Here is a 25,621-nt window from a genome sequence, read left to right on the forward strand (position 1 = left end):
GGCAGGCGAACGGCAAATGACTCTCGGCTGGGATTCTGTCCCAAAACAACCATCCTTATTGGAAACCTTAGCTAAAACAAGGAGCACCACATCTGTAACCTATACATTTCTCCTGCAGGCCTCCTAAAATAACGATAGATAAATATAGAAACCTGTCAGGGCCAGCATGTGGGGACAAAACTTTTATTTGAAGGGACTAGAACAGACAGATGGTCGTGTCACCGGGTTTGAGGTAAATCCTAGCCTTGCTCCCAACCTGCTGTGCAAACCTGGGTGGCATTTGCACCTAGCTGGCTTTTCCTAGTCACCTTGGAATGGTTACCAGAGTGGAGAAGGCATGGCACTAGTGCTGGGGTGAGGAAAGACAAGTCTGTGTCAGAAGGTGTTGCATTATTTCAGTGCATTGCCACATGCCACTCTTGAGGCTAAGGGTTTAGGAACTGGAGGTTAGTTTTCTGGAGACCAGAGTCCTGCTTCTGCCACATCACTTGTTCGTGATTGTAGGAAAGTTGCTTCTCCTGTTTCTCTCTCCTCTTCTCACTGGCTAGTTAGGTGGTGCAGGGATGCACATGTAACATGCTGCAGGAAGTCTCCACCTCAGTAGTCCCAGAAAATCTCGAACATTAGTTTGCACAATATGATCTGCTTGGGCAAGTCTGAGCAGTCTGTGCTACTCATGGCAACACGTGCTCAGGCAGTGCTGTTGGATGCAACTTGATTAGTGACAAAGAATTAAATACAGGAAAGCAGATGAGAAGAATACTTGCTTGAAGAGAAAAGCAGCCCAGCCCCTATTTGGGCTTACATGCACTGATGTTATGGAGTTAACAGAAGGTAAGAGCCCTATCCATCTTCACATTACTATCCTCAACTGTAGCATCAACTCCATGCAACACGACCACATGCCACTGTCAGTATCAGAAAGCAGCAGGAAAGCCAGACAGCCCCTTTGCTCTGAAGTATGTGACGTCTGGGATCTTGTCATGGCCCGGATTGCAGCTTTTACAATAGGAAGATCACTCTAAGGGGCTCCTAAAGAAGTCAGTGATTCTGAATCATGCACAAATTGTCCACTTCATCCAGACAAGCCATAGAAATATTGGCAATAACCTCTGCTTTCAAGTTAATTCTTGTAAAATGAAGGTAAGTAATGCCTTCTCTGAGGTGACTGCAGGAATAATCAAATGTGAGCCCTTTCACATTCTAGAGGGCACTGCAAAAGTACAGTGCATTACATACGAAAGATTGGGAGCCAAACAGATAAAATATTTGAGACAACAGAACTTGAGTGTACGAAGTATTGCACTAGAATCTGCCAGACTGATACTTGCTATTTGCAGAGTTAATCACTAGAGCTGAGGAAGGGTTAAATGTCGAATTAATACACATGATAGGTCACCGTCCTTTAGTCTTTCCTTCTGGCAGGAAGTAAATAAATGTGTCAGTTTAATCTAGCACATTAACCTTCCCCTTAATCCTACAATTTACTTACTAGGGAATTTGTATAATCTACCCGATAAATAAGGACAGTAATTATTCCTGCTACAGAAGGCTGTGAGAAATATTTGCAATGAAGCTTGAAGCTGGATTTAAAAACTGTTTTGGTTTTATTAGAAACACAAAACTCTGGCCAGGTTTCCTGGAAAATTCCACGGGGCCCCGTGCAGGTGGAAGCTCATTTTCTGTATGTGTGCGTTTGCTTAGCCAATGTGTAGATCCAGGGTTACATGTGGTCCTGAATACCAGCGAGGAAGAAGCTCTAGGAGCACACAGGAAGAACAGCCTTGTGCTTCACAGAGCTCCAGTCACTGCGTGATCCCACCAAGAAGTCTCACGGTGGAGAAAAGCAACATGGCCCCATTCATTCCCTACCTGCTAGCAGGCGGTTTGGCCTTCTCCATACATCCCTGGATACCCATCTGTTTTATCAAAGCTATTTCTTTAACTACCCTTTTTGGAAAGGTGCTCAAATGTGACTTGAATGATCAGAAATCTAATAAAGATGATTATCAGGACTACAAGGGGAAGTCCTATAGGACTTCTGTGATTCCGTTGAACAAAAAGTCCTTTTCCTCTCACAGCAGTGAGTGAAACTGTTCCTTCCCTGATGATAAAAATGCTTTTCAGAGTTTCCCAGGGCACATGGAAATTAACATGGTGCCATTTGAGGTCTCAGTGCGCCAACAGCAGTCTTTGCATTCCCTTGAACTCCTGTTGTCCTGGATTATATAGGAAGGGCAAACTCTTCACTCTTTCCTAAACAGCTGTTGACCAGCACCTGCCCCAATGCAAATGTAGACAAGATCAGTAACTGACAAGAAAAACAGTCCTGCCTCATGGAGATGTTTGTTGTTATTTCTTGTGGCTAAAGGTGTGTTTGTAGGTATGAGGGAGACAGAGAGGTCAGCTTTTATACATGTGATCACTGTAGACATTTTTTTGTTGATCTGATTTTATTGATATAGATCACCTAAACACACAAAGCTTGATTTAGGAAGCTCAGGGTGACAGGACATTTGGATGCTTCCCATTATTAATGGTGCTCCAAGTATCTACATTGAATACACATATGTGGAGGACTCCTGGCTGCCCATGTTCACATCCATCTATTCAGATGGCAGAGTACTGAACGGAGACTAGCTGAACTTTTGCCCCAGGATACAGGTATTCTGCAGTAGGAGGGTCACTTAGGCCACACTTTAAAAAATATTAACCCATCTCTTCAGCAGGATAGCCTTCCTAGTGGGTTATTAAACTTTCAGCAGCATCTGTCAGCTGTTTGCAACAAGCTTGTTTGCTTGGCTAAGTAGCCACAATGGTACTAAGCGCTCCATTTCCCATCAAGTTGGAAGGGTGGGGAACATGGATGTATTTAAGATGGATATGCATGAATCAGGCTTTTGAGTGCTCAGTTCCTGTACCTATGTGTGCAGCAGGCAAAAAAGGAAGATAGCTTTGAGCCAGGCTTTATGGAGACTGGAAACTGAGTCCAGTGCAACTGGCTGGAATTAAACAGAAGAAATCTCAGTACAGAAAGGAATTGAAAAGATGTAAAGATACAAATTCATTCACAATAAGGAAATTGTTGCAGCTGTTTTCAATTTTTTTGTGTGTAAGAGGAATCTTTTAAGGGGCTGTGTTGATATACTTGAGGGTTATTTTAGTGGGTTTTCCTATAGTGCCATGTACCATAACAACACAGTGTCTTGTAGGTGGTATCTCCTAAACCTCCTCAGCTTTTCTTTTCAAATATTTCTGGAGGTAATATGATAGATTCCCATACACAGTCTTCTACATCCAGAAATAGAAACATCAACTCTTAATAATAAACCCTCAAAGTATATGCTATTTTTACTATTATTTGAAGACTTCAGTAGCTTCCTCAGCATTTATGGCACCTTCCCAACACTTCCTAGTTACTCTTTCATACCATCAAAAAAAAAAAAAACAAACCCAAACTGAACCATGGTGTGCTTTATGAAGCATAGAAGAGAGAGAACTGTCTCCAAATGTGTGGGCAGCTGCCTGTGATACCGTTTAATGTGTCCGTTGCTCATCTTTCTTTTGAAGCAAAAGTGAATTTGTGAGTTACACCAGTTAATCCATTTAGAAGTATTTTTATGACCGTTATCAACACTTATTTTCACCTTCAAGCAGGCCGAGCAGAGGGCTGAGACTCAGGTCTCCCAGTTGAACAAACAACCCTGAAGAGTACAGGGAGGTTACTCCTTCCATCTTATCTCTTCCTATATCCATGCCCAAGCACCTGCCTTGGCTATGCCCATACTGTAAGGACACCGATAGGTGTTAACGGCTCTAAAGAGCAACACCTGAGGCCTCCACCTATGCAAACTCCATCTATCACTCCAGGAGCCCTATTTAAGCCCAGCTTGGGGGTCTCAGGTTTCTCCTGAGATGCTTCATAGTGTGTTTGTGCTCTGCTTTGGTTCCTGCTGTCTCAGTTACCTTGCTGGTCTTCTTGGATGGACCCTGAAGCTGTGTCACAGGTAGCTTTGTGTTCTGTCCTGTCTCTGGTCTTTTTTCCTGGCTGGAGAATTTGTTAAAGGTAGCTCTGTTTCTAGGCTCATTTTGTGCTGTTCCTGACTATGCTCTCTGGATAGATCCTAGGCCAGCTCATCCTCTGACCTGGTCTAGGACCATGGGTGAATCTGGGCACTGCCACTGTCCCAGCCCTGCTCACGCCCTGAGGGGTGAGTGTGCTGCATGGCTTGTACTGGTGTCACCAACAGAGTTGGCTTGTCCCCCTGGGAGTCTTGCTGTGGCTGGTCATTTAGATCAACAGCTAGGTTTTCATGAGCTGTGTTCCTAAAGAGAGCAGGCCCTGGTTTGGAGGTGTTCTCTGGTTGGGAAAGTTAATTTTTGTGTTACTTGCAGGGAGAGAAGAAGAGTGTTTCTTGTTAATTGTGTCAATAGGCAATCACAGTTTGTGGAAAGGCACAACAAAAAAAGAGCATAATTCATCATTTCTCTCTGATTTATGGATTGTCTCTGAATGAACTTTTTAACAATAGTATTTGTTCCCATAATACCCATTAAATGCAGATGGCTGATTTATTTCCCTGATGTTCCCATCAAGATGAAGCTCCAAACTGTGCGTGGCAGGGGGATTACTGTACTTGCTGGGTGGTTAAGGTCACTTGCACTTTAGCCTCTTGTTGCCACCTGAGACACATGATAATCACCCCACAATGTACTGCCTGACATCTTGTATTGCTTAGCTGTGTGTCCTCCTTAAATGCAGCCTTGTCAAAAGTCATTTCAAATTATTAGTGGAGAGGCCACCCAGGAGGCAAAGATCCTGCAAGCAAGGAGTATAGAGCAAGGTATTAATTGGGTGTAACATGCTATTGATGCTGAACAGTTCATGTGCAATTAAATAGTAGGCTAAAGCTTGTAAGCACTGTGTGTGATGTTAGCTCTAGCCAAGTAGCAGGGCTGGGTGGGTGAGGGAAGCTATTTTGCCTTTCTCTGGCCAAAGTCTGTAAAACCAGAGCTATAAATCCATCAGCCCTATGGCTTGTTGTCAGACTCTTGAAGAAAAGGTGAAAATGACTGGGTTTAACCATCTTCGACTTATGTCTTAGTTACAGGTCTGGAGGGAGGAGCATTGGAAATTGCTCCCTTGAGCTCCTCAATGGCTAGAGAATGACCTGACACCCCTTAAATACAGGTGTAGGCTTACAGTGGGGAAAAAGGGGTGAATGAACTGCCTGTCAGAAGTGCCTAGTGCAGTGTGTGATTGCCCTGTCAGGGCTGTGTCTGCCTAGATAGCTGAGTTGTAGAAAGGTCACTTTGGCTGTATGGAGGCATCTAAAAGGACTGCAGAGATTTAAGTTTTGTTAAGACTGTTCTTTTAGGCTGTCTCTAATGTGTTGGTATTAAGTCTGAACAGCAGGAGGTCAGGAGATGCAAGGGGATGTGATGGAGGTCAGGAGATGCAAGGGGATGTGATGCAGGACAGGCTGTTTCACAGGTAAAATAGTGATAAAAGAGTGGAAGTATGAAACCAGGTACAGACTACCAAAAGCAACCTAACATAAAGGAAAACAGTCAGCTACTATTGCAGTTCCCTGAGGCTCTTAATATAAAGAAAGTGTGACAACATCTATAATGTTTTGGGCCAGAGAGACTGCAAACAAATTGTAATTAATACTTTGTGATAGGCAGTTATTGTGGTCAGCCTCTTGAATTGAAGCAACTGGGGATTTTTGCACCTCTACAGGCACCATACAACGGCAGTGACAACTGAAGCTTCGCTATGCTTTTGATGACAGATGAGCAAGATAAAATCAGTTGTGAAATGTTAGTTTGGTGATAGAAACCATAGGTTTCACTGCAGCAGAACAGTCACTTTATATTTTGTCACTACCAATGAAGAGAAAAATTAGCAAGTATATTTTGCTGATCTTCACTGTGGTGACTATAGACCTTTTTATAACCTGTTGCTGTTGACGGACTCATGAAGTGAGTGACCACAACACAGAAACAGTAACAATGTGTCTAATCTTTCATTAAAGCTTAGATGAGGCCAGTGTACTGCTAATGATCATGAGCTTGGTTGAGTAGGGTTGTCAATGGATGGTGTGTTACCTTGGGCATTAATGGGGATGAGACTGTGGCTTCTCTTCAAGTGGTTGCAAAGGAGGCAGAGTATTGCTGTTTGGATTTAGGACGGGGTATCACTCTCTTTGCACTTTCTTCAGTCCACATTACTTTCTTGTTCTGTTACAGAAACTGCCTTGCTGCCACCTCTGAAAGAAGGATCAGAAAAACCACATTGGTGCAATTAGAATGAAATGGGTGGGGATATTTGAAGACAATAATAGAGTACAATTGCTTCTGTATCTTGAGCTTTGCTTACTGATAGGTGGTGGCTTTGTGGTGTTTTGTTGATTTTTGTTGTTTTGGGGTTTTATGTGCATGTTTTGTTTTGGGGTTTTTTTTGGGGGGTGTGTTTTTTTGTGTATGTTTGGTTTTTTTGTGGTTTGTTTTGGTTTTTGTGCTGAAATTCTTCAGGAGGCCTTGCCATTTTTTAAGGGGGTCTCCTGAGAGGTGTAACTTTGGGCTTGGAGTAAAGGCAGAGGGAGAGGAAATAAACTTGTTCGCCCATATATGCCTTTATCTGGAGCAACTGAGACTCTGAATCAGGTGTTTTGGTCAAGATCATGTAAAAATTCATTGGCTATAATTATAGGAAAATACAGACTCTGAAACATAGGGGTATACTGGAGTAGCTGCTTTATTCAAGTACTCATCGTTTCTGTCAACACAATACCTCTTTTGAGTGCAAATGGAAACAAACAGGCTGAGTTGAGTATGTTCTTCTACTACTTGTATACTCAGGCTGCCTACTGTGTACTACTAAATGTGAAGGCTGTGATTTGGGACTGAGAGGGGCAAAAGTATGTGTTTGATACTTAAAACAAGTGGATCCTTAATACTCAACTACTAAAGTTAGTGATATCATGCTAGTATCTAAGGTGGAATCCTTATTTGAGTACTTGAGATACTGTTTCATTGAGAGGTGGGAGAGTTATTTGGTTTGATATACAGAGAATAAAAAAAAAGCCAGTATAGAAAGATTTCTTTTAATGTTTCAGGTGCTTTGAATTGCAATTTAAGAGGTATGTGATTAAAACCCATAAAGAGTGATGTGGCAGTGTATTTAAGCCATTTTAAAGGCATGCACTTGTATGTATTTTTGGTGAAGTGTTCATTTTGAAAGCAAGCTAGTGTATTTAGAAGGGGGTCAAACAGCATCTATTATTTCTTTTATATATATTCTTTGTGTTGTTCCCGCAAGGGAAAGGATTTTTCTTTCAGATTTTCATTCCCCCAACTTGCTCAATGTGATCTGTGAAAAATTAACCAACTTGGAACAGTGCAATGTAGCTTGTTTCCTTAACTCTCTGTCAATTCGAGAACATCACAGTTAATTGACAAGAGATTGTTGCTCTGGCCTAGAGAAGACCTTACTAATACTTTTTTTCTCTTTTTATAATAAGGATAGACCCATAGCATACAGCTCTGTCGTTTTGGTTTGTCTATCATCAGTTGAGATGCCAAACTTGCCTACGGCAACTATGTTTTTTAAATTTGCATTAGACAAAGAAGCTTTTGAGGCACACTTGTAAGTCTGAGACCTCGCTTGCCTGACCAAGTAAACAATGTCATATGTGCACTTTGCCCCCCCTGAAAAAGGAGGGGAATATCCCATTGCTGTGTTACAACCTCTTTAGCTCCTTCCTGTGGGATATAAGACTACACAAATTTTTCCTCTTATACCTTATACCATACAGTCAGAGGTAGACTCTTCCCCACTTGCTTCATGCCTTGGATATCTCTTCCTGACCGAGCTTCAGCATCTACATGTTTGACCTCCCCTGCTTTCACATTTGCTGTGGGTTTAATTTATTTCATTGAAATGAAAACTTCAATAGTGTCTTCTCAAGTTGTATACTTTTTAAAGGATTGCCTTCTGTTTCTGCACAGGATGTTGCAGAGCAGGATCTCAGTTCAGGATTGAAGATGTTTTTGCTATTTTATTTCAATATAAATAGCGAAGCACCTCAGGAGAGGAAGGGCATAAAGGCAAAATAATTGTGCTTACAGTACTTCGAGATGCGTGATTTGCATAGTTCAAATCCCATGGTCTGAAACCAGAGATATCTATGCAGAGGTATGGCTAAATTGCAGTAGAAAAAAAATATGTAACTGTAGATCTTTATGTAAAAAGGCAGAATTTCAGTTTAAACTGAGGAAAATCCTTTCCATTTGGCTCAAGTTTCCCAGTGTATATTCTATGTCTCCCCTTCACATTTATTGTAGTGTCTAAATGTTTCTAGATAAAACTGTAGTGCATAGATTGGATATGAATGCAGGCTAACCTGTGCAGTTCATCTCCATACAGTCTCTTCCTGATGACTGAAAATCAACAAACAATAAATACTTGCTATCTATGAAAAGAAAAATCACCCCCAGGTTAGAGCCTGAACTGGTTAAAAAGGTGATTAGAAATCATTCAAAGAATTCTGGTTCACAGTATATACAAATTTGGCTGACTTCTTAATCTCTTTAGAACACATTTTTGATCCAGTAATAACATCAATTAATTTCTTATATAATAAATCCCATGACCCCTCCTTATGAAAGTTACTTGAAGTAGTCTTGCATTTAGGGCTATATGCCTAATGAGTGTTCTTTTTTTCCTCTATTTATTCTCCTTTTTTTCACTACTAGAAGGTAGCTATTGATAATTCTGTATCCACATAGATCCTGGAGCTTACTGAAGTATAATGTATGACAGCTGCCTTTGTAAAGAAGTTGCAAAGTACCTTTTACAGTAGAATGCATTTCACCTGAAAAGTCTCCTGCAAATGTGGTTACCTTTGTAACTGCTTAAGTTCTCTGTGGTTATACCTCTTCCAGTTTTTCAATCTCTTCTATGAAAATGGAGATGTGGTTGCTGTAGGAAGGCAACTACTACTTCAGGTTATTTCAAGACATGACATAATATTCAGGTGGTGGATATTGTTTAGTGACTGCACCTGTAGCAAAATTTAATTCTTTCAGGGCTTGGGAGTCCCAGGTCAGCCCATGCAGTGTAATATAGAACTTGTAGCATAGAAAGAAACACAGATTTCCATTCCTCATATGCAATAAGTTGCCTTCAAAAAACCTTCCAGAATGGAAATGGTTTTTGTTGTTGTTTCCCAGATACATGCTAGCAGGTCAGTGTGCAGGTATTTTTCTCACCTCAGGAATGGTACAGTAGCCAGAATGTCGTACTGCAGGATGTTACCTCTAAAGAAATAATCCTGGGGAAGACTCAACTCTTCAGTTTCAGTAGGTAGCACCTGCAGTTGGACTGGTTTAGCCCTAGTGAAAAAATCCATAGGATCCGGTGTCTAAGCGGTATTAGATGGCCAACTTATCTAGACTGCTCAGTTGTAGACACACTTAATTAGTTTGGATCAATGCAAACTACTTTCTTGGCTTACAGAGGCAGAATGTCTTAAGCTAAATCTGCTGAACTAGGCATGTCAGGTGGCAGCCTTACTGTGTATGGGAAGGAAAGTTAAGGTCAGTCTTTGATATTTTATCCCTTAGCATAGTTCATTTGGCAGCTCAGCATCTAACTGTGAGGCATCACAGAACAAAAGTGTGCATGGTGTGCCCTGGTTCAGCTGGAGGATTTTGAGCTCTGGGCACAAACAGCTGGGTAGCTGCTGGGGGATCTTGTTGTAATGGTCACTTATGACTCGTATTTCTGTTCACCCTGGCTTCTTCAGCTTTTCTTGACAGTGAGCCCCGATACAAAGTGAATCTGAGTCACATGCAAGCATACTATCATGTTTATATCAAATTACTCAGGGAGCAGAATGTGGAGTTTATGCTGCCTTTTGCTTTTGAGCCAAATTAGTGCCAGCTGCCGGAGGACAGAAGATACCTGACCCAGTGTAATGTTACTCTAACATGCACAGGTAATTGATCTGGCAACTAATGCAGAGTTGATACATCAACATTTTTAGAACAAATTTGAACTGGCAGAGCATGCATAGCAGACATGCATTGTGTGATGCAGGCTGTGGATTTGCCTTTTTTTTTATCTGAGAAAAGGATTCCTAAAGCCACAATTGCTTTATTGTCAGATCTTGGTCTGAGGGCTCTGGGTAGATAGATGGACCATGCTTTGATTGCATAGTTACCACCTGGAAAACTCCTGTGAATTCTCATCTACCAGGCTTTTCCTGGTCATCAGTCTTCATGTACCAGCCCAAATTTCTTGTGTAGAAAGCCAAAATTGTAACTTACTCTTGACCTGTTTATTCATGTTTCAGGAAGTACAAGTTCTACAGGTTCTTCGTGGTTCACAACTGAGCTTTACACTGGAGTCATAGAATCATAGAATGCTAGGGATTGGAAGGGACCTCGAAAGTCCAATCCCCCAAGTTGATACAGATATCTGAACATTCCCCAGAGTGTGTGCAAATCCATAGATCTGTCTCTTCTGGCAGATTCTACTAGCAAGACCAGAAATGGAAAATCAGTTTTCCCCTTTAAAGAAGGTGGCTTCACAGGGAATTTAGACTCAATTTGTTTTTTCTCAAGGATCTTTTGAGCTTTGCTAGTGAAGAGCCTCAGACTATGTTGGGTAATAATTCCTTTCCCAACATTTGTCCAGAGCTATTGTAATTTGAATTATATCCTTATGCAAGACTTATCACTGTAATTTTTTTTCATGGTTTGTTTTCAGGAGGTTAGTTTCCAGTTGATAAAATAAGAACTATAAGTTTGCAAATCAAAATTAATCTGGTGTTGGCACTATTGTAGAAGTCTTTTCCTATAATTTCAAACACAAGTATATTGAACTGCCATGTTGATGATGGGTCTTTGGTCCACAGTTTCCAAGCAGCAAATGAGGCGAAATCCTTCACCCTTCCTCTTCAGTATGATAGTAGAAGCATCATTTGGTGGAATTGACAGACACATCTTAATAATCCCGGCACTGGGAAGTGTTTTAATAGGAAGCAAATATGTTTTCTTTTTAATAAATATTTCTCCCTTGCCACCCATTAGGTTTCCAGTACTGCATGTGCAGCACACATAAGCAGTCCTCAAGGAAACAGGAAGGGGTTTTTTATGGACAAGAACTCAGATTTTCAAGGTCTTGGACCCATGTACTTTTTCAGATGTGCTCAGCAATTCTTGCAACACTGCAAATTCTGTTTTTTAAATAGCACTTGAAACTGAATTTGTTGTCAGTAGCTACAGAGTTATTACATTTTTTTTTCAGATTTTTGACAAACAAGTGTCCATTTTTCTGGTAAGAAGCTTTCTGAAACAGTCCTTTAAACTCCACAATATGCAGGGTTTTTTTATGATAACTCTCCCTCATCAGAATATTCTAAAATAAAAAGGAACAAAGAACATTTCTTGCAGTCAGAGTAATGACTGGGCTTTAAAAATCAAAGCTAGAAGTTGGCACTAACAACTCATAATATTTTGGGATTATTTCCTGAATATATTCTAATAAATTTTAGTTTTGCTTTTCTCTCAAACTTTGTCCTCTTTTTTGCTTATTGTTGGAGAAAAGCCACTGAAAGTTAAAGGAAAAGGAGCATGCCAAGTAGTAAAAACAACTGTGAGCAGAACCTCTATGACTTCTTTTGTGCCAAAAAGTCCATTACAGCTCTGGAGCTGGTGGTGAAATATCTCTTTATGTTGCACTATTCTCATGCAGCTGCTAAAATTCTGGTTCATTTTAAGAGCTTAGCACCTGCTCCACCTTCTGTGAGCTTCCAAGATGGTTTGGCAGACACATATGCTCAAGCATAGGCAAGGACGTACTGAACTGACTGGAGAGCCATACATTGGCTGCATAACAATAACAGTCAGATCAATGTGAAGTTCAAAGTTCTCATGAAATACCTTATTTTCTGTCTTTCTGCCCTGTAAAAATTGCTTGTCAAACAACTTAAGGCTTGTGGCAACTTTTGCTTTGTGTATACAGCTGGGTGGATCATGACATGAAAGAGGGGTTTTCTTTGGGAGGTGGGAAGGACTGAAGGAGATTCAAAGATAAGATAAATATTTTTGAACTTCGATATCTCAGGTTTGGTTACTGTGCTTTACATCAGATTGGGTGAACACCTGCTGAATTTATCAAGTGGTGTCATTATTTAGTATATCTGAAAAATATACTTTCGTGCATATGCTTTGGTTTTGATATTTTGCTACAACAACCTTGCTTTGTACGCTAAGCCTTTTCTATGAGGTGTCAGCAATGAAAAAAAACCTCGAGCAGCTAGGCCTGAAACAAACTCTAAAGCTCATTTGGAACAGTGTTGTTTTTGAACGTGGGAATATATGTACACAGGGTGGGTAAGAGCCATAGGAATTATCCTAAGTAGCAATGTTGTAGCATAGAGGGTGTTGGTCTTTTCTCCTGATTAACAAGTGATAGGACAAGAGAAAATGGCCTCAAGTTGCACCAGGAGAAGTTCAGATTGAATGTCAGGGAAAAAAAAATCTTCACAGAAAGGGCTGTCAGGCCTTGGAACAGGCTTCCCGGGGAAGTGGTGGGGTCACCATCCCTAGAGGTGTTTAAAAGGCATTTAGACGAGGTTCTTAGGGATATGGTTTAGTGCTAGAGTTAGGTTAGGTTATGGTTGGACTTGATGGTCTTGAGTGTCTCTTCCAACCAAAATGATTCTGTGATTTTATGTTGCTGAACTTCTGCAAGCATCTGAATGTCCTTGCTCTCATCTGCAGTTGGGATGTCACTTGCTTAGAAAGATGACTTGCCATGTGTCATGTGCACTGCTGACCTTTGTAGCAAACGCCCCCTTTACTCTATTGGTGAAGGCAGAGTGGAGGCAAATAACAGCCTTGCTTTCTTCAGGGCATTGTAATAGCCCCTCTGCAAACTACTTATGAGGAAGGGAAGAAGTGGGCAAGGTGAGTAGGAGCTGTGTAGCCAGTCTTTGCTCATTACCCTGCCACCACCACCAAGAACCATGGTCTGATGTCAGTTCCACATTTTGAACAACATGTAGTTGGAAGACAACATCTCCTGTGGTGCTAAGGAATAGACATTCCTCATCTCCACTAGAGAAAGATGTTGATGCTGCAGAGGACCTGTCCATCCTAGGAGCCAGGCAAGTCTTACTCTTAAGAGTGACAGGAAGCTCCTTGCCTGAGTGATCGTATGAGTCCAAAGGCCTTGCTTCAGCTGAGGATACAGAGGACATCTGGCAGGTATAGACCCATAAAGATACACCCATGAAGGTATTAAGGAGATTCAAGGGCTTAATAGATGGCAGTATGGATAACAATGGGCAACCAAATTATGGTAGAGAACTGGACAGTAGAAATTAATAGGAGTCTCCTGTTACATTGTGTGTGTATCTGAGGTGAATGATTGTGAAGGGGTGTCTTGATAAACATCAATAGCAGAATTTTGCTGTCACATTTAATCTCCTGTCTGGAGCTATATGAAACAAAATGTCAGTGGAACTTTTTGCAGCTGACGGCAGAGAGGTGACATGCCACAGAAGCATGTCTTTGACAGTGGATGTGGATAGCTTGGTGTATGGCATTGGCATTTGATGCTAGCATGAGCTCACATTTTGCTTGACACCTGTCAAACAGCTTCATATGTTGTCTTGACATTGATTTCTTGAAGAAAAAAAAAAGGACATATAGATGACTGAAAGCAGAGGAACTTAACTGGCTAAAATAGAGAATAAGCTAAATGAGTCATACCAGTGATTTAAACAATGTGCCAGCACTCCTGGAAAAAGTACAGAAGGCCTTAAATAGTCATTGGGAAAGCTGAGGTTGAAAAATATCCAGTAGTATAAACAGGCTGCCCCTATGAATCTGAAGGCATGCAACTTTTCAAATCTGGTAGCTCAAGGTGGATGATGAACTCAGCCTTGGATTACCTGGTTTAAGAATAAGAACCACTGATAAATGCTAGGGGATAAAAAGGCTGCTATTAAAAAAATTCAGTGTCACTGTTTAAGGCTGGGCAGGCAATTAAACAGATGACAGATGCTCTCTACTAACCCCTTCCTTTCCCAGAAGGGAAAGGAGAAGAGGGAGACGTAACTATGGGTTAGAAAATTAAAACATCTTTAATAAAACAATAACAATAAAAAATAGTAAAATAATATTAGAAATAATGAAAAAAATATATACAAGCAATATTGAGCTCCACCAGTGGTCATGGAATTGCATGCTGTGGTGGTGAGTGCCACTGATGCTCCAGGGCAGGCACTGGGAAGTCCTGGACTGAACTCAGCAGCAGATGAGAAGCAGATTTGGGAATGCACAGATTGGTATCGGAGGCAGGAGAATAGGCAGAGTCCTTCATGGATGCCGGCCATGAAAGAAGAGGGCAACCCCTGTAATCCTTTGGCTTTAAAATTAGTATGATGTGGATGGGTTGGAATACTTCATTAGTCAATGATTGGTCACCTGTCCTGTTTGCTCCTCCTTGAAGGTGTGACTGTTCTGCTCCTCTTTGGTTTCTATAGGAATAAGTATAAGCATGGGCCTTTTTGCATAACATTCCTACTGTTACCTTGGTAATAACTGTAAACATCAAGCATTATCAATTCTAGGAGCAGATATTGACTGGAAAATGTAGTTAGCTTCAGAAAGTGCAGTTATTTAGACGAAACTTAACTGAAAGGAAAAACTGAAAAGAGAATTGGTTCTGTCCTAGCCGAAACCAAGACAGTTATGATTATTACATTTTTTTATAAGCAGATGTTGGGAGAAAGGGATGTACAAAAGTTGTGTTAACTGTTTCTTCTGATGGGTATTCCTTGAAATAAATTGTAGGTGGCAACCAGGTAATGCTGGTGGCATAGTGACTTGTTTGGGATACTGTGAAGTGCCAGTAAATTGAGCTTGAAGATTGGGATCTCCGGTTTCTTAAAAGAAAAAATGAATCCATATTTAGACAATGCTACTCCATTCAGAATCTTCTGAAGAAATCTTAAACAAGGATAGGTGATCACATTTGTTCAGACATCTCACTCTGCTCAAAGAACAAAACTTCTCTGATATTGAAGTTGAAAATGGACACCACAAATGATGCACATGAACTACTTCATGGTGAAGTATTTATTACAAGGGACTCAAATAAGTGATCCTCCATTCACGTTTTGTAAAGTGGATGGTGTCATGGCCAGGTAAAAGAAGGCTCTTGAGGTTGTGCTGTCATGAAGTGGGTATGAACAGCCTGAGAACTGTACAGAGTTCATGAGGTATTTGAATAATTATGAAAATGATCTAGTAGAATTATGGAGTATTCTTTTTTTCCTATGTTGACACATTTCAGAACGGTCCCATCTTAAAGATTCTCAGTAAAATGGACAGTGAAAAGCTTTTATTCATGCTATGGAATTAATAATTGCTGTTCTTCACCATGTGTGCTGTGGTTCTTTTTAATAGCTTCATTCCATTATCAACTATTTATTAAAAAAGATTTCACCACAGATACAGGCTTTATGGAGATTACTCTGCACTATACTTAATTACCAGATGTTCAGTATGTTTACAGTATATCTAGTATTCAAGTAAACTTTTCTGTGTGAAAACCACCTAAAATGAACAGTTAAAATACCACTGTAAAGCTTTTTATTATAATAACTGGAAATGGAAATTCCAGATGGATAGTGTTACGAAACTAAAACTACAAAGAATTTCAGCCTTACTCCAAAACAACATTATTAAACTCCAGTGAAAATGTTCTGCTGTCTGAATGTACCTTGTATGTTCAGTCCATCAGATAAACAATCATCCATGTGCTTTTCATATTCTTTTAGTTAGTTTATTGCCACTTTTGCAAAACTATATAAACTTAACCATATGCCTAAATTTGTAACCAAACTCAGAGTTTTATGGCTAGAGGGTTTCAAATTGAGAGGTGCCAAAGCCAAGGGCAAGTGCACTATTTTATCTCTGTTCCGTTATGTAGTATCATTAAAATACTGTTTTCAATGCATTTTTTAAAAAATTACTCATTAACTTGAATCTTTTTAAATTTACGCCTTTTGAAAATATGTGACTATCAATGATGTCCAAGCCTAAGGACAGTCTGTTGTAAGACCACCTCACTACCTTAAAAGTAAAGAGATTTTGGTCTTCATGTCTCAAGAAGCTGGCTGATCCAGAATCTTTCTTTTTCTAATTTTGAGCCTAGTTTTATTTCTTTTTAATATCACTTTGTACTGGTCTGACATTGTTTTTCGTTTAAATTATCCTACTCCTTTCCTATTATCGATCTTGAGCAATTGTAGTCTTGTAGAGTCCCAGTTGAGTCTTATTTAATCCTAGGCTAAGCAAGTCAAGCTGTTTTCCAGTCTACTTTCCATTCCCCTGCTAACATATTTTTCTGTTTTTCATCTTCATATGACCAGAACAGCACATAGATATTCTGCATGAAGTCTCATGAGTGCTCTTGTAATAAATTTCATAATTTTTATTTTGGGAAACATTAATGAATTCCAATACATCTTTCCATAGCTGCATCGTATCAGCAATTCATAGTCAACTTGTGGTCAATTAAAATAACCAGATGACTATTCTCTGTATTTCTACCTAAAGAGCATCTAGTTTGAATCCAAAATACTTGTCCCTACAGTCTCTCTATATGACATCACACTCTGTATTTCACTCCCTTTCTCCAACACCATCAAATGTATCTTGGAGTGTGCTCTGATTTCTCCCCTCCTAAATGTGCAGCTATGTGTCAAACTGCCATTAACATTAAATTTATCTTTCTGCAATTATATCTTTCTATCACACTTGTGCTATCTGCCAAAGTCAGATCTGAAGTTTCTATGATTCCTTGGCAAATATATTGGTTATTCATGTGCTGGAAAAATTGAATCCTACATGCAGTACTGGGATTTTCCGCTTAGTTTTATCTATTGCAAAAGGGGCAAAAATGGCCCAATTCTTATTAGAACCCAATTCTGTAATAATGCAGCGTGTATTTATGTCTATACTCAGCTCCATGTTTCTAAGCTTGCTTCTGGCAGCAGCAGATCTAACCCATTGCTTCAGCAAAACTTTTACAGATCTCTTCCAGTCTGAACCTCAGCTGGTTCACATTGATGTTGCCACTTCTTGCTTGTTTCAAAGCCCAACAAATAAGGGTAGTGAACAGTCCTATCTAGCCTCTTTTTACCTTCAATTTTCTTTTCTGGGAACTTAAGGGGCCTGGATCTACTGTCAGTGGCACCCGGGTAAGTTTTAATGTTGACTTCAAAGAGAACTGAACCAGGGTGCAGGTGGGCAGTGCCCCATGGCTAATGCCCACACAGCAGCACCTTCAGGCCAGGTGGGATTATTCCTTCATGAGTTGCATAATAAGGACATGAGAGAGAAAGTTGGGGCAGTGTATTTCATCATTTTCCTGTAGGCTTCTCATTCACATAAGGGGTTTCTTCCCTTGTCAAGGCTTTATTAAAAATCATATCACCATAGATATAGCAACTAAAGAGATTGTTGCATAGTAAATGGAATTACATATTTCTCAGCATGTTGCCAGTATTTGGCAGTGAAACATAATAGATTTGATCCTTGTTGTGAGTATTGTCCAATGTGACTGCTACAAGTCTCACAAGTATCAAATTACCTGAAATAAAATTATAAAAAAATCAATGTATAGAGGTACAGCTACATTCTTACTAGCTTGTTTCAAACAATTTAGCTTAAGGCTTCATATTTGCTTTGCAATGGATGTGGAAGCAGTGTAAACACACTTTGGAGGAATGATTTTTCTGTATCCCAGTAGGATAACTTTTGCTTGTATAGGATTTGTGCCAGAATAATTTTTTTTAGTAGGGTAGCAATAAAGATGACCGACAATACTATGCATCCCCACCTAAGCTGTTTTCTCCAGTTCTTGCCACTAATTAGTTCTTGAGATTAATTTACTACTTTTGGTCTTTTAAAGTAGCATAATCAAAAATGTTTCTGCTTTTTCTTATCACAAAAATAGCTGAAGCCATAGTCACAGGATTGTTACTCTAAACTTCGAGACACAATTTAATGCACACTGCAAGCAATTAAAGTCAAGTGACAGTGTTGTGGCTGCTAGCATTTGTTGGTAGGACTCAGGTCCTATCCCAACAGAACAAAAAGGCAATTTCTATTCCTGAAAGGTTGAGGAGTTGTAACATTTTTTATTATTTTTTTGTATTAATAACAGGAAACTCCAATTATGGCACTGTCTGAACAAAATAATTACATTTTTAATTAAAAAGTAAAGCATTTTAATGTTTGTCTTTTGGAGGAAGTTTGAAAAATCCCAAAGGTTCAAAAACCCAGAAAAAATACAGAATTATTCTACAGTGGCTTTTTGTTTGTTTTCTGGAAAATATCTGCAATCCAAGCTACTATAAGCATTGCTTAACGTCTCGGATTGGTAAGTCTATGTTGTTTCTAACAGGATGCAGGTGAGCTGCTGTTGAGAAATGAGGTAGCATGCTACTCGTGACAGGGGGGCCAGGCAGGGTGGTGGGGACACGGAGTTATTAGGGTACAGGCAGGAGCAGTAAGGAGAAGTAGTGTTTTGCGAAGTTAGACAGGTTATTATAAGAAACTTAGAAATGCAGTTGGAGGGGATATACCTGTGTGTATACTCACATACATACTGGAGGATGTGAAGAGGAAGCAAGCTGAAGAACTTGACAAGGGACAAAAGGAAAATGTGACGTATAGGCACCTGAAGAGAGGAAAATGTGAAGGGGGTGATGTTGGGGGACAAATGATTTAGGGGAGAGCATGCAAGGGAAGTAAACTGGGCAGATACCTATCTAGACTTGCCAGAGCAGGTGATAGCAAACATGATGATACCCAACTCTGTACTCTGCAAGGGTGAAGTTCAGGAGAGTTATACTAACCTGAGTTATGGCAGCCAGCTGTGTGAAGTGATATGTATCACAGAAATGACCCTCTTACTGTTTTATGAAGCCTCTTTTGCAGTGCTCTTGGTCACACACTGCGTCGAGTCTGGTACACGTTTGGCACGAGGTGGGAAAAAGTAAGCTTTTTCAGAGCAAGAATGGCTGTAATTAGTTCATTTGGAAAAAAGACCCCTCTGGGAGGTGACGTCTCCCCCACCTTACTAAGAAGTAGCATAAGGCTTGCTCATTTCTGCATAAACTGGGAGTGATGTGGTGACTCATGCTGTACATGATGCCCAGGCCAAGCTGTCTGTGTCATAAATGACAAGCAGAACAGGACTCATAGTGTTTTAGGTTTCAGGGCTGCAAGAGCCTGACAGCTCTCTGAGGATAATTCAGCTGTTTGCTTCCAAACTGTCAAGTCTAGGTTTGTACCTAGAACTCTCCACTTCCGAGGCCATGAAGGGGTATTTTAGGCGTTTGTAGGAGGCTGCATAGAACAGAAATTATTTTGCATTAGTGGTTCCTAGTGGCTAGGTTTTTCCCCCTGCCTTTCTCTTTTCTTTCGCATTTAGGGTGCTCTAGTCGCCACTATTCAGATCCAAGACTTCAGCTGTAATGCAGCATCTAACTGGAATCATGAAGCTTTTGATTTAGATTTGTCAGCATGTGTTTAACTGAATTTATGTACTGGACATGTACTAGACTACTACCATTTCATATCCTTAACCCCTCACTCAAAACTGGAGTGTCTTGAAACACCAGGACAAACAAGCCTGAGAGATATTTATCTCATCTTGTTTGTCTTTTGCAATGGGAGAAGGTGGCAATCAGTGTTGCTGGAGATGAAGAGGTAGGATACCAGCCTTCTCCTAGCCTTTTTTTCCATTTGCTTTCCACAGCGGAAAGGTTATTTTTTCATAACTTTACTACTTCAGAAAAAAAAGACATTTAGAATAGGCGCCACTGTGGATTTTTACCGACTGATAGTTTGGGGTTTTATTGTGGACCTTTTGTCATCTTCATGTGTTTCAATGCACTAGCTCTCTAGGATTTAGGAATCCTTTATTCAAAGCCTTACCTCTTTAATGCAACTTCTGCTTGCCTGTTAGTCAGGGTGACAGGGGTATTTCTGTTCTTTGTTCAGTGTAATGGGTCTCAGCTGAGTAACGCTGCCTTTGCAAGGTTAGAGAATTGGATGTTTTGTGCAAAGTTTCCCTGGAAATGTCTACAGTTGAAGCCCTGCCTTACGTTTGCACACTACAAAGGAACACTGAAATACTCATGTCTTGCTCCTATTTGCTACCACTTGTTTATATCTCTTGTCAAACACCTCACATAGTAACTATAAAAAAAAGGCTCAAGCATTTGAGAGTACAGGTGACAGGCATGAAGGCCTGATCTCATCAAAATCAATGTGAAAACTTCCTTTGGCTTTTGCAGTTAGGATCTTGCATCAAAAATGTGGTAGCAATTAGAAAAGACTGTGTCCCCTCTACCACCTTACAGTTCTTATATTACATCTCAACTCAGTGTCTAATGCAGTTGAATTTGATGCTAACCTGAATTAAACTATCATATCAGATTAAAAAATATAATCTAGGTCCAATACTTGGATTTACAACAAACTGTTCGCTTTTTATTTTGTGTAGCCTGGAGAGAAGAAAGCTTCTGGTTACCATGATATGCCTGCATATTGAATAGTTCAGTTTTTTACATAAAGAGGTTTCTCCAAAAGGAAATTGTGTGAGTGCTCTGCAGCTACTTTTCCATGTGGTGTTGCAATAAATCTTTCAACTATTCAGTAACTTCAAGGTGTCACTCCTATAGGAATATAAAATGTGTATGTTCTAAGAAAAAGTGTAGCAAAATAAATCTGATTAATCCAGTGACACTGTAGTTCTCTAAATATTTTCCATCTTGCTTTATGATATAAAGCCATATGAAGTTTATATGGCAAGATGAAAGAAAACTATACCACAAGGTGCTCCCTAGACATAATTGTTCATGAACATAGTTTAAATGACTCAAATCCATGCACACATTCAACACATCACTCAAATGTCAAAACGGATTAATTTTTTTCACAGCTTTGATCATACTTGTGTTTTATTGGACTGTTCACATTTTTCTATTATAATGACTTGTTATCTTTCCATACAGTTCTAACAAGTACCATCTTCATCAAGATTTTTGTCATTCAACTTCCCTATTTCATTTTTAATCTACTAAATGAGCATTTCCTTCCTTTAGAAAAACAAATAAATCAAAAGGGTCAACTTGCTTTTGTGTCCTGAAACAAAGCTCTTTTTGTTTTATTACTGTCCTGTCATTTATTATCCACAGAATGTTTGATATTTGTGATAACGATTTTTACATGGAATAAATTACATGTGCATCCCAATGAATAAAGGCCCTGTTATTGTGCAGTTAACAATGCTGGTTGCGAACTTGGTTAATGTCTTGCAAATATTTTTCAGCAATAACACATTCTGTTTTATTTATATTTCCTCAGGGGCTAGTGAGAAATCTGTCCTTTAAAGACTCAGCAGTATATAACGGGACATGATTGGTGTTATCCAAAGAAATTTTAAGCTTACATCTTCCTGCTCTCAATTAAAAGGTATGACATAATTTGTTGTTCATCTTGCCTCCTATTTGTGGTATTTACATGAAACATAGCACATTGTTTAAAGCAAACACTGTAATTATGTATGCTTCATTAAGTCAGAGCACAATAATGTATGTGCAGCACTCAAGACACAATTTGCTCTTTAGATGCATTATAACCTATTTGACATGTTTGTTTTTTTTTTCCCAGTGTATATATTAATGGCCCTGATCCAGGAAAGCTTTTAAACGCACACCCAACTTTAAGCAGGTGATCAAATCCCTGAAACTGGCTGGTTTTTGCTAGTGTGTGCTTTAAACCAACACTTGACTTTTCACTGCCCCAAACCTTCTGTTTCCTGACCTGGTCATCCTTGTTTGCAAGGATCAGGTCTAACAGAGCACTTCTCTGTGTTGGGTCCTCAGTCCCCTGTGTTGGGGAGCTGTTGTTGATGCACTCCAGAAACCTCTTGGATTGCTGTGTCCTGCTGTGCTGCCTTTCAGCAGATACTGGGGTGGTTCAAGCCTCTCATAAGGACCAGGATATGTGAATGTGAGGTTCCTTCTTCTAATAGTCTGGAAATGGTGGTTTCCTGACCTGGCAGACTGCAGCAGTTACCCACCACCACATCCATATTTATCTGCCTTCCAATCTTGACTCTCAAGTCCTCAGCTGGCTCATAGTCTGTCCCAGACAGAGCTCCACATACTTTGGCTGCTTTCTCACATACTGGGCAACACCCCCTCCTCATCTTCCTGGCCTGTTCTTCCTAAAAAGCCTGTACCCAGCCATCACCACACTCCTGTTTGAGCTAACCGATCATGTCTTTGTGATGCCAATGAGACCATAGCCCTGAAATGGCACACAGTCCTTCAATTCCTTCTGTTCCTTCCTAGTGCCACATGTACACAGGCAGCAGCCATGGACTATCAACAGAACTTGATCTTAACATGCTTGCAGATATAAAGACATACATATGCAAATATATGTATTTATACATATAAAAAGATCTATGGGTTGATTTAGCAGGTGACTTTTCTGTTGCATTCCTGTATCAGCTACCTTACTGCTAGTTGAAAATGACACCTCATAGGGTCTAGAGCCTAAACTAGAAATTTAAACTACAGATGTGAGTGTCATTCAAGAATAACCAGCTAATACCAGGGTTCCAAGATAGGAGGTAGAGCACTTAGTAAAATTACACTGAGATGCAATGTCTCCATTAAGGCAATACCAGAGTTGCTTGCATTTACAGTATTTTCTTCTTATGTTCTAGTTAAGCAAGGAAATTGTCAATTAAAAAAAGGGTCCTCAGCAAGTACTGGTGTCATGCTCTTTTCATATGAATGTACTCCGATTTCACTTTTTTACAAATCTTATGTACCCAATTCTGAAAACCTTTTTTAGGTCTGAGGTTATATTTTCAGGATGTCAAACTCAATGATCCTTGTTGGGTCCCTTCCAATTTGAGAAATTCTGAGACATCCCTCAGTGTTTTGTGTGTACTATATAGCCTGTTTATCTGTTCAGTGCTTTGCAGTTTTCTAAATCCTAACAGGCCTGATAATTTTTGCCTTCCTTATTTACTTTTTCTTTTCAACTGAGTGGAAAATGGAACTTTAATACTCGCATCATATGATGGTCATGACCTGCTGCCTGCCCCGGCTATAGCTGACAAGGATCACTGATTAGGTGCTTACTTGACTCTTCCCACTCTTTTTCTATTTGCTCAAAGTTTAGAGGCCAAAGCATTTTTAGGGGAAACTTTTCTCCTATTTGTAATTGTCTTTGTGTTTCTCTGTGACTGAAATGCCCCTGGATGAATGAGAGTATGAGTCTGTTTTGTGCTATATATTACTTGGCTAGGTAGCGAGCCAGAAAAGCTGTTTGATGTGAGAGAAATTATGGAAGGAGAAGATAAAAGGGAACAACTGAAGCTCACATGCAAAGTCCTCATTTCACAGATATATCTTTGCTTCCTTAGATGACTTTACATTGAAACTTAAGTTGTTTGGGTACTCAGTGCAGGAATTCAACTGGTTAGATACAAGAGATTTGTAACCTTGGTGTGATCCTGGGCTCAGTTCACTGTCAGTCAAATGAGTTATGAAATACAATAAGGAAATATTCCATGCTTTTAAGCCCACTATAAATACAGATTTAAACATGATATTTTAATATGATCAAATCCTACAGTTCTATGTTCATAGCAGTGATGAAGACCGTATTCTGATTTTAATAAAACTAGGTGCCCATTTTAAGACCCAGATGTGGGGTATAAACATGCACCTTAGCTCTCACACTTGAAAACTGTCCATGTGATGAGTAAGGGTAGTCCATTGTTTGCTGGAGTGGTGTGTTGGTTGGTTGGGGTTTTTTTCTATTAGTTCTCAGTAAAAAGAAAAGTTAATTTTGTAGGATATTTTTCTTTTACATTTGCTTGTTTTCATAATGGCAGGATGCCTCAATCCCCACCAAATATTAGAAATCTACAATGTGGATTCTTTCAACTCCTGGGTCTGCAGGAAAAAGGACGGCTATTCTCTTTCAGATCCTCTTTGTTACTATTCTGCATCTGTCTGGAAGTTGTGCATCATGTGTTTACATAGTACAAACCTAGAGTACTTGTAGTCTAAAACTCTGAATTAGTGCAAATAACAACTTCTGTCCTGAAAAAAAAAACATTATAAACAAAATGTTCCTTAGTGCAATGGCTTTTTCTTCTTTAAATCCTGTATGAAAACACCTACAGCACTGTGTAATTTGACAAGTTAGAGAAGTGGAAGACTGAAGAATGGCTGCAGAGCATTTACTTGGGAGTTGCATGAGGTATTTGGGATTTTGCAGATTGAGACCTACACATTACTTTTGGCTCTCTTGCCACAGTCTGAAACAAACAGCCCAGCTAAAACAAATGCAGAGATTTTGTCTGGTTTGGCTTTTTGTTTGTTTGTTTTAGGATTGTAGTCCATATAGTGGTATCCATCTCACAATGATATAAATTATTGAAGCAAGCTTAATGAATCAAAATAATCTCTTTTAATATCAATTAATGTAGTTAAAAATAAACCCAGATACACTTTCAGACATACAAGTGGTTTTCCAGGTCTGAGGATGTATAATAGCCAATATATCTTAAGTACATAAAAGCATCAAATCTGTAACTTTGGAAAGAAGTTATTGTGCTCTGGTTCAAAAGAAAAAAAACCCCAAGTTCTACTCTAGTTAACTGTACTGCAGCTATCCTAGGAATTCCTGTATTCAGATGGGTGCAGTGTGTGGGATGCAGGGAGCAGGGTCCCTACACAAGGGCATTTGTCCTAGTGGGACAAAGCATGGAGTAAGGTGGTTGATCCTGGAAATAGAGGCCCTGAGATAAGGAATAATTACTGAAATGCAAACCACACAGTTGTTACTGTTGTAGCATGGAAAGGCTATTTCAAGATTGCTAAATTTCTTTGACTTACAGGCTTGGAAATGGAGGCCTCTACATCCAGGCTATATGGGAAAGCAGTACCAATGCAGATACTATTGCAGTACTGTACTTTTCACAATACTGCTAATGCTGTAATTCATCTTGCAAGGTTACATGACCCCTTTAGAGGTGAAGACAAGCCCTTACTTTGGAAAAAAAAATCCCTTTCTCTTTCTGCTTAGGCAGCCACTTGGAAATTGCTGCTGACATGTAAATACCCAGCTATAAAAGCAGGTGTTAGGAGCAGTGTGCCTTTAGGTACAGCCCTTGTTGAGGTCCTGGCAGTGCCTCTGAAGCAAAGGCAGTGGCAACACAATTATTCAGTGTATGAGATGACAAACTCAGTGCAACTCACCTATTGCAGTCTAATTATTGTTTTTAGTTCTCATATGGCAAAATCTTCTAGTATCAAAAACATGGATAGAGGCAGACCAACAATTAGTTGAACTTTACCTGCTTTTAAATACTTCCTTTGTGTAAGTAACACTGTTTCTTTTTATAGTCAGCAACTGAGCAAATTAAGCATAAGTTGATATATAGAACGTATAAAATATTAGGATGCAGGAGCAAGAAGTCAGAGCA

General features: G+C 39.7%; 1 long non-coding RNA gene across 2 annotated transcripts in view; it reads left to right on the forward strand.

Annotated features, from left to right (window-relative positions):
• The first annotated feature begins 3,904 nt into the window (after nucleotides 1-3,904).
• LOC135575627 (uncharacterized) overlaps nucleotides 3,905-25,621 on the forward strand; it is a 38,556-nt gene continuing 16,839 nt past the window's right edge. For both annotated transcript variants that reach the window (XR_010466761.1, XR_010466762.1), the window contains exons 1-2: nucleotides 3,905-4,007; nucleotides 21,469-21,576. This is a non-coding gene — a long non-coding RNA (uncharacterized LOC135575627). The remainder of the gene's footprint in view (nucleotides 4,008-21,468; nucleotides 21,577-25,621) is intronic.

The sequence above is a fragment of the Columba livia genome, chromosome 1, assembly GCF_036013475.1.
Source record: "Columba livia isolate bColLiv1 breed racing homer chromosome 1, bColLiv1.pat.W.v2, whole genome shotgun sequence".
NCBI classification, from domain to species: Eukaryota; Metazoa; Chordata; class Aves; order Columbiformes; family Columbidae; genus Columba; species Columba livia.